The 7,407-nt window shown below is 50.4% G+C and overlaps 1 non-coding gene across 1 annotated transcript; it reads right to left on the bottom strand.

The window, feature by feature from the left end:
- Positions 1-473: 473 nt before the first annotated feature.
- On the bottom strand, positions 474-546 carry Trnaa-agc. The gene has a single exon. It is a non-coding gene; the product is annotated as a tRNA-Ala (tRNA).
- Positions 547-7,407: the final 6,861 nt, after the last annotated feature.

The raw sequence follows: 7,407 nt of genomic DNA, 5'->3' as shown, positions 1-7,407 counted from the left end.
CGGACAATGGTCGTGTTGCCACACTCCAAGATCTGCGCTCCCCGAGCACAGGGTGGAGGAGGCTCGCCCTCGTCCCTGGCCTCCGCGCCCCGCGCGTCTCTCCACACTGTCAGTGGGCAGCGGGGAAGGCTGCAGCCTGGCTTGGCTTTCCAGCACTGAGGTCTGGTCCTTTCTCTCAGCTTCTGTGTGGTTGTTTGGTAGAAAAATAAGAACAGTGGCTGTTGGGAGGAGGCGTTCCACTGAAGAGCATTTTTATTTTGAAGTCCACGGGTTTTTGGTTGCTGTTTTGCTTAAGCCCCAGCTCAGCCATTCATTTTTGTGTTAGATTCCTTTCTTCCTTTCTCAAGGTCTCAAGTAACCCAAGCTGGCATTGAATTTGACGTAGCAGAGGAGGATGACCATGAATTTTCTGATCCTCCTGCCTCCACCTCCTGAGTGCGGGGATCACAGGCTTGTACCACCCTGCCCAGTTTATGCAGCACTGGGGATCGAACCCAGGGCTTCTTGCATGCTAGACAAGTGCTCTACCGGCTGAGCCATATTCCAGCCTGCTAGTCGGCTTTCTGTCACTATGACAAAACACTTGAGAGCACAGCTTTCAGGAGGACAGGTTTATTTTGACTCACAGTTTCAGAGGGTTTTTTTTTGTTTGGCCCGTGGCTGCTTGGTTCCATTGTCCCAGGTCCTGTGGTGAGGCAGCAAGGGACTGGCATGTAGCTCTGGGGTAGATCAGCACTGGCCTGGCATGTGCAAGGCCTTCAAGATGATCCTTAAGACCACAAGGAAACAAAGAAAAGGAACTTCTTGTGTGGGGCAAAGCAGCCCGTTCTGGCAGGGAGCCCGTGGTCCGGTGAAGCCACTCACTGTAGCAGAGAGGAAGAGATGGTCTGGGATAATATATACCTCCTCAGTCACATTGCGGTTACTTACTTCCTCCAGCTAATATTCCAAGTATCCCATGAAGCTCAGAAGCCATCTGCGAGCCACGCACTGAGACCACAGCCCACGTGATCCTGCTGTGGGACTTTTCTTGGGGAGACGCACCAAAACACCTCTCCATGCCAGATAGGCCTCCAGCAGATCAAAGAAGCGATCCCATCCCCGTCTAGCTTGGGGAGGCAGGTTACTTTCAGAAGAGTGGGTGACTCCAGACAACTGCTTCATCAAAAAGCCCACCCCAACATGAGTGAGGAGACCCCACCCCATCAGTGTCCTACCTGTAAATCATAGTGCCTTCAAGGTGAGGTGCATGTGGGGAAGCAGTACATAGAGTTGGAGGAGGGGCTGGGATCTCAGGTGAAGGCCTGATGATGCCTCCCCTTCCATGAGGAAATGTTAGCAAGCCAGTTCTCTGGAGGCTGTGAGTGAGAGAGTGTGTGTGTATGTGTGTGTGTGTGTGTGTGTGTGTGTGGCGGGGGGGAGGGGTGATCACAGCTGCTCTGATTTCTTTTTTTCTTTTTAATTTAATTTTATTTATTTGACAGAGAGAGAGAGAGAGAGAAACAGGCAGCTAGAGATAGAGAGAGAATGGGCGCACCAGGGCCTTTAGCTGTTGTAAATGAACTCCAGATGTATGCACCACTTTGTGCATCTGGCTTATGTGGGTGCTGGGGAATCGAACCTGGGTCCTTTGGCTTTGCAGGCAAGTGCCTTAAATGCTAAGCCATCTCTCCAGCCTCAAGGCTCCTCCCCCAGCCTTTTTTTTTTTTTTTTTTTTTTAAGAAAGGATCTCACTGTGGCCCAGGCTGACCTGGAATTCACTATGTAGTCTCAGGGTGGCCTTGAACTCACAGCGATCCTTCTCAGAGCATTACTGAACTATAGACTAAACTTTCCGCACCACTTTTGGGCAAACACTGAAGATCCAAACCCTAAATACATTTATTTAAAGAAGAAGAAGGAAGAGGAGGAGGAGGGGGCGGCACCCTCAGGCAGCTTGGCTTTGTGGGGGAACTGTGCCATGGTGGAGGAGCCTGCCCTGCCAGCTTTAGCACACTGGCCTCTTCATGGGCATCTCCAACACAGAGAGGTGCTTTCTGGGCCTCCAAACGAGTGACCAGGCAGTGATAGGTGTTCACTGTACTCTACCTTGCCCCGGGCACCAGGTGGTTCTGGAGGAAGGACAGACCCACTGGGCTTCTGTATTACTTTCTCATTGTTTAGACAAAAGACCTGACAAAAATCAGTCGAAAGGAAGAAGGATCTATTTCAGTTTACAGCTGACAATCCGTCATGGAGGGGAAGGGCTGGCGGCAGGCCTTTGAGGCAGCTGCTCATATCTCACATTCAGCACAGTAGGGAAGCAGAGAGTCCCGAACGCGCCGATCAATCAGCTCTCTCCTTTCTGTGTAGGCCAAGAGCCCAGCCCGTGGCATGACACTGCGCGCAGTTGCGTTTTCCCAGCTCAGCTAACCTAATCAGGATACTCCCTCACAGTCATGCTCAGAGGCTAACCTAACCTAGGCAGTCCCTCTCAGGCAACTCTAGGTCCTGTCAAGTTAACAGCCAGCATGGACCTTCACAGCTTCCTGCCTTCGCGGTGCTCCGCCTCCGCCCCCTACCTTCAGAGCCCCATCCCCTTGGGTCTCTGGTTTGAGATGTTTCACTAATGAGTTACGAGTTCGCGGGGGTTACTTTCTTCATCACTGTGCTGGAGCCATGACAGCACCTCCTAAGGGGAAAGGATTGATTTTGGTCCCTGGTTTCAAAGTGTCACGGAAGAAGCAGAGAGCAATAACAGAAAAGGGTCAGGGGAACACCCAGCTCCAGGGACAAGCCTCCAGTAACCTTCTTCCTCCAGCCAGGCAGCAAGTCCCAACACTTCCCCACAGCCGATTCAGAGTCCCACTCTGTAGGGCTGGGGAGTTGGCTCAGCAGTTAAAGGCATTTGCTTGCATGCCTGCTGGCCTGGGTTCCATTCTCTGGCACTGGTATAAGAAGCAAGAAGTAAGCCCATACTCTCTCTCTTTCTCAAATAAGTAAAAACTATTTTTTAAAAAATATTTCAAAACAGGACCGTAACGTAGTGAATTCCAGGTTAGCCTGGACTTGAACGGGACCCTACCTTGAAAAACTAAAATAAATAAATAAAAATGAAATGGTAAGAGTTCATGACTTGGGGGCTGGAGAGATGGCTTAGTAGTTAATGTGCCTGAGGACACAAGTTCAATTCCCCAGGACCCACCTAAGCCTATGCGTCTGGAGTTTGTTTGCAGTGGCTAGAGACCTTGGTGCACCCATTCTCCCCCTCTGCCCTGCCCACCGTCTTTCTCTTGCTGCCTCTTTCTCTCTCAAATAAATAAATAACATTTTAAAAAATGAGCTCATGGCTTAAAATAAGTAATAATAATAATAATAATAAAAAGGACTGGAGAGATGGCTTAGAGGTTAAAGGAGCTTGCTTGGAAAGCTTGATGGCCCAGGGCTCAGTTCCACAGTCCCCATGTAAAGCCAGATGCACAAAGCGGCACATGAATCTGAAGTTCATCCAAAGTGACAAGAGACCCCGGTGGATCATTTTCTCTCTCTCTCCCTCCCTCTCTCTCTCTCTTCTTCCTTCCCTCCCTCCCTCCTTGAACATAAATAAAGAAAAAGATTTGAAATCCATCCGAGTAAATCATTCATTAGGTCATGATCTCTTGGGAGATACTCTCAGAGACTTACTCAGAGGCGTGTCTCACTAACCTCCCTGGCAGTTCAGCGTTAACAGTCAAGAGTCCCCATCACGATAAGCCCATCAATTCCACAGGGTCAAGGACAACATCAGTGTCTTGAGCAGCCAGCTCAGCTGGGACAGGGCAGGACTACTTGGAGTAGAAGCCACTTGAATTGGGCTTTCAAAGGTGAATGGGAAACTGAGTCACACAGAGCCAGCACCAGAGATAGAGTGGAGAATCAGAAAATTTATTCATGTCGACAGGGACTCAAGAAAATAACTTCCAATGTCTGGGTGTTGAGCTCTGGCAGCTCAGAGTTCTGACAGACAGTATGGAAAGCAGTTTGACATCATCTTCAATTCTTTACGCCACTGGCGGGTTAAACTTCGGGGCTAGATGACCAGGGGTGCCGGCAGGGGGTGAAAGGTGGCCGCCGGAAGCAAAATGAGCTGGGAGGTGGGGGCTCCCCATGATTTGGTCTTATAAGATAGCTATCAGTCTGACTCAGGATGGGACTCAGTGACACAGTTGGGCTGGGTCATGACAGGAATAGGACAAGGTTGTTTACATTCAAATCGGAAGAGTTTTCAAAATACTGCTCAGCAGGGAAAGAGGGAGGGGCTTTTGATGGACATCTGCACCACAGGCTAGGAGTTTGGCCAAGATAAAGCAGGGTGGGAACAGGAGGGAGGGAGGGTACTGCCTCAGCCCACACCTAACTCTGCCTGCTCTCCCCTTAGGAGAGAAGGTTCGTCTCTGCAATCCTCAGAGCCAGGCAGTGTGGGGGCTGGGTGCTTCCTGAGAAAGATGTGGTGGTGACCCCCATGTCTTCTCTGGGTCCCTTTTATTCCACTGACTTCCCTCCCCCATCTTTAAAAAATATTTTATTCCCAGCTCTCGGGAGGCAGAGGTAGGAGGATTGCCGTGAGTTCGAGGCCACCCTGAGACTCCGTAGTGAATTCCAGGTCAGCCTGGGCTAGAGTGAGACCCTATCTTGAAAAAAAAAAAATACACACACACATATATTAATTTATTTACTTATTTTGGGAGAGAGAGGGACAGAGAAAACTCAAGTGAGTAGGCCAGGGCCTCCAGCCACTGCAAAGGAACTCCAAATGCATGCACCACCTTGTGCATCTGGCTTATGTAAGTACTGGGGATTCAAACCTGAGTCCTTAGGCTTTGCAGGAAAGTGCCTTAACTGCTAAGCCATTTCTCCAGACCCTAAAAAATATTATTGTTTTATTATTTATTTGAAAGACAGAATGAATATGGGCATGCCAGGGCCTCTTGCACTGCACAGAAACTTCAGTCGCCTGCACCACTTTGCACATCTGGCTTTATGTGGGTACTGGGGAATTACACCCAGGCCTGCAGGCTTTGCAAGTAAGTGCCTTTGACTGCTGAGTTATCTCCCCAGCCTCTCCATTATCTTTTGCTGTTGTTGTTCTTTATTATCCCCCCGCCCCCCGAGGTAGGGTCTTGCTGTAGCCCAGGCTGACCTGGAATTCACTATGCAGTCTCAGGGTGGCCTTGAACTCTCTGCCTCCTGAGTGCTGGGATCAAAGGCGTGTGCCGCCATGCCCGGCTTCCCCTCTCTTTTTGAAGCAGACTTGATTGGCTTTGGCTTGTCATTACTCTTCGAACTACAGGCTCAATCATTCGTGGCTGGGTCTCCTGGACAGGAACCAAAAGCTATTTGCCCAGGCGTCAGGGTTTGAGTCAGGCCCAGCTGGGTCTTCCCATCTTTTATTTGCCCAACCCTATTAATAATTAACGGCACAGTAATGAGAATTGCTTTTAATAGAATCTGCTGCCATCGCTGCATTCTGTGCCTCACCAAAGGGTTTCCCCCAGAAGGATTCACTCTCACATGACTGCATTTCCTGCCACGGGCACCCGGAGGCAGGAAGGACCCCTGCCCCAGCCCATCAGCCTCCTCTGGCCGGAATTGAGCATCACTGCAGGCGGGAAGCCCCTCTGACTCTTCTCCGGCCTCCTCCCCCTCCCCAACGTCCCACCTGGGATTCCTCGGCACCTCCCCACCCCACACCCAGCCCTGCCAAGCATGGCATTCCCAGGCTGGAGTGGCCTGGTACTGCCGGCCAGGGATGTGGCAGGCAGGAAGCCATGTGTGTCCAGCCTAGATGGTCTGCAAGAAGGTGCCATTCTGGGCTGGAGACATAGCTTAGCGGTTAAGCACTTGTCTGTGAAGCCTAAGGACCCCGGTTGGAGGCTCGGTTCCCCAGGACCCATCTTAGCCAGATGCACAAGGGGGCACACACATCTGGAGTTCCTTTGCACCCCTGGTGCACCCATTCTTTCTATCTGCCTTTCTCCCTCTGTCTGTCATTTTCAAATAAATAAGTTAAATAAATAAAAACAAAAGGGGCTGGAGAGATGGCTTAGCGGTTAAGCGCTTGCCTGTGAAGCCTAAGGACCCCGGTTCGAGGCTCGGTTCCCCAGGTCCCATGTTAGCCAGATGCACAAGGGGGCGCACGCGTCTGGAGTTCGTTTGCAGAGGCTGGAAGCCCTGGCGCGCCCATTCTCTCTCTCTCCCTCTACCTGTCTTTCTCTCTGTGTCTGTCGCTCTCAAATAAATAAATAAAAAATTTAAAAAAAATTAAAAAAAAAATAAATTAAAAAAAATAAAAACAAAAGAAGGTGGCATTCTGACCAAAACCCTCACCAGATTTGAAGGGAAGGGCCTGCCTGGGTGGGAGCCTGTGGGACCTCATGCGTGACCACATCCTCAGCCTCCCCATGTCCCCACCAGGTAGGAAGTTCTTTGAAGAGGAGCGCGGGGAAGCAGCAAATGAGGCAGCCCTTTGCTATTCACTCCAGGAAGATAGCTGTAAGGGTCAGACACATTGTGGCACTGTTGGTGTGGAAACTGTAACCACCTCTCCATCCAGGAAGAGGGGGTTCCTTTGTATGAACAGGAGCGCACCCACCCAGTAGGGCACTGGGCTGCCACCGGAAACTAGGCTCCCCAAGCTGATCTGTGTTTGGAAGACGTCAAAGTCCTGGGAAAATGCAATCTGGAGGCCCAGGATGTTACAGGCCTAGAGGCAAGAGCGTGGAGTGAGTGGATGGAAGGGTGGAGGGCTCCGGGGGCTGGGGGGCGGGGGCTAGGGGCTATTGCTTCATGTGGAAGAACTAGGCTTCAGGAGCTGGCGAGATGGCTCAGTGGTTAAGGCGCTTGCCTGTGAAACCCTAAGGACCCAGGTTTGATTCCCCAGTACCCACATAAAGCCAGATGCACAAAGTGGTACATACATCTGGAGTTTGTTTACAGTAGCAAGAGGCACTGGCAGGCCCATTCTATTGCTTTCTCTGCTTGCAAGTAAGTAAACTAATTTTTTTAAAAATATTTTTCAAGGTAGGGTCTCACTCTAGCCCAGGCTGACCTGTAATTTGCTTTGTAGTCCCCAGCTGGCCTCAAACTCAGCGATTTTTCTGCCTCTGTCTCCAGAGTGCTGGGATGAAAGGAACATGCCACCGTGCCTGGCTAAAAATAATTAAAAAAAAAAAAAAAAAAAAAAAAAAAGAACTGGGGTGCAAAAGGGAGTGTCCTTCATGTGCATGGCCCTGACCAAACCCAGAAGCTCACAGGTTCCAGTGCCATGGGTGACCAGTGGACTTACATTTAAAATTTCTCTTTGATGAGCTAGAGAGATGGCTTAGTGGTCAAGGTGCTTGCCAGCAAAGACAAAGGACCCAGGTTTGATTCCCCAGTACCCACATACAG

The sequence above is a fragment of the Jaculus jaculus genome, chromosome 1 (genome assembly GCF_020740685.1).
Source record: "Jaculus jaculus isolate mJacJac1 chromosome 1, mJacJac1.mat.Y.cur, whole genome shotgun sequence".
Classification (NCBI taxonomy): domain Eukaryota; kingdom Metazoa; phylum Chordata; class Mammalia; order Rodentia; family Dipodidae; genus Jaculus; species Jaculus jaculus.
This window is presented reverse-complemented; position numbering and strand designations above follow the sequence as displayed.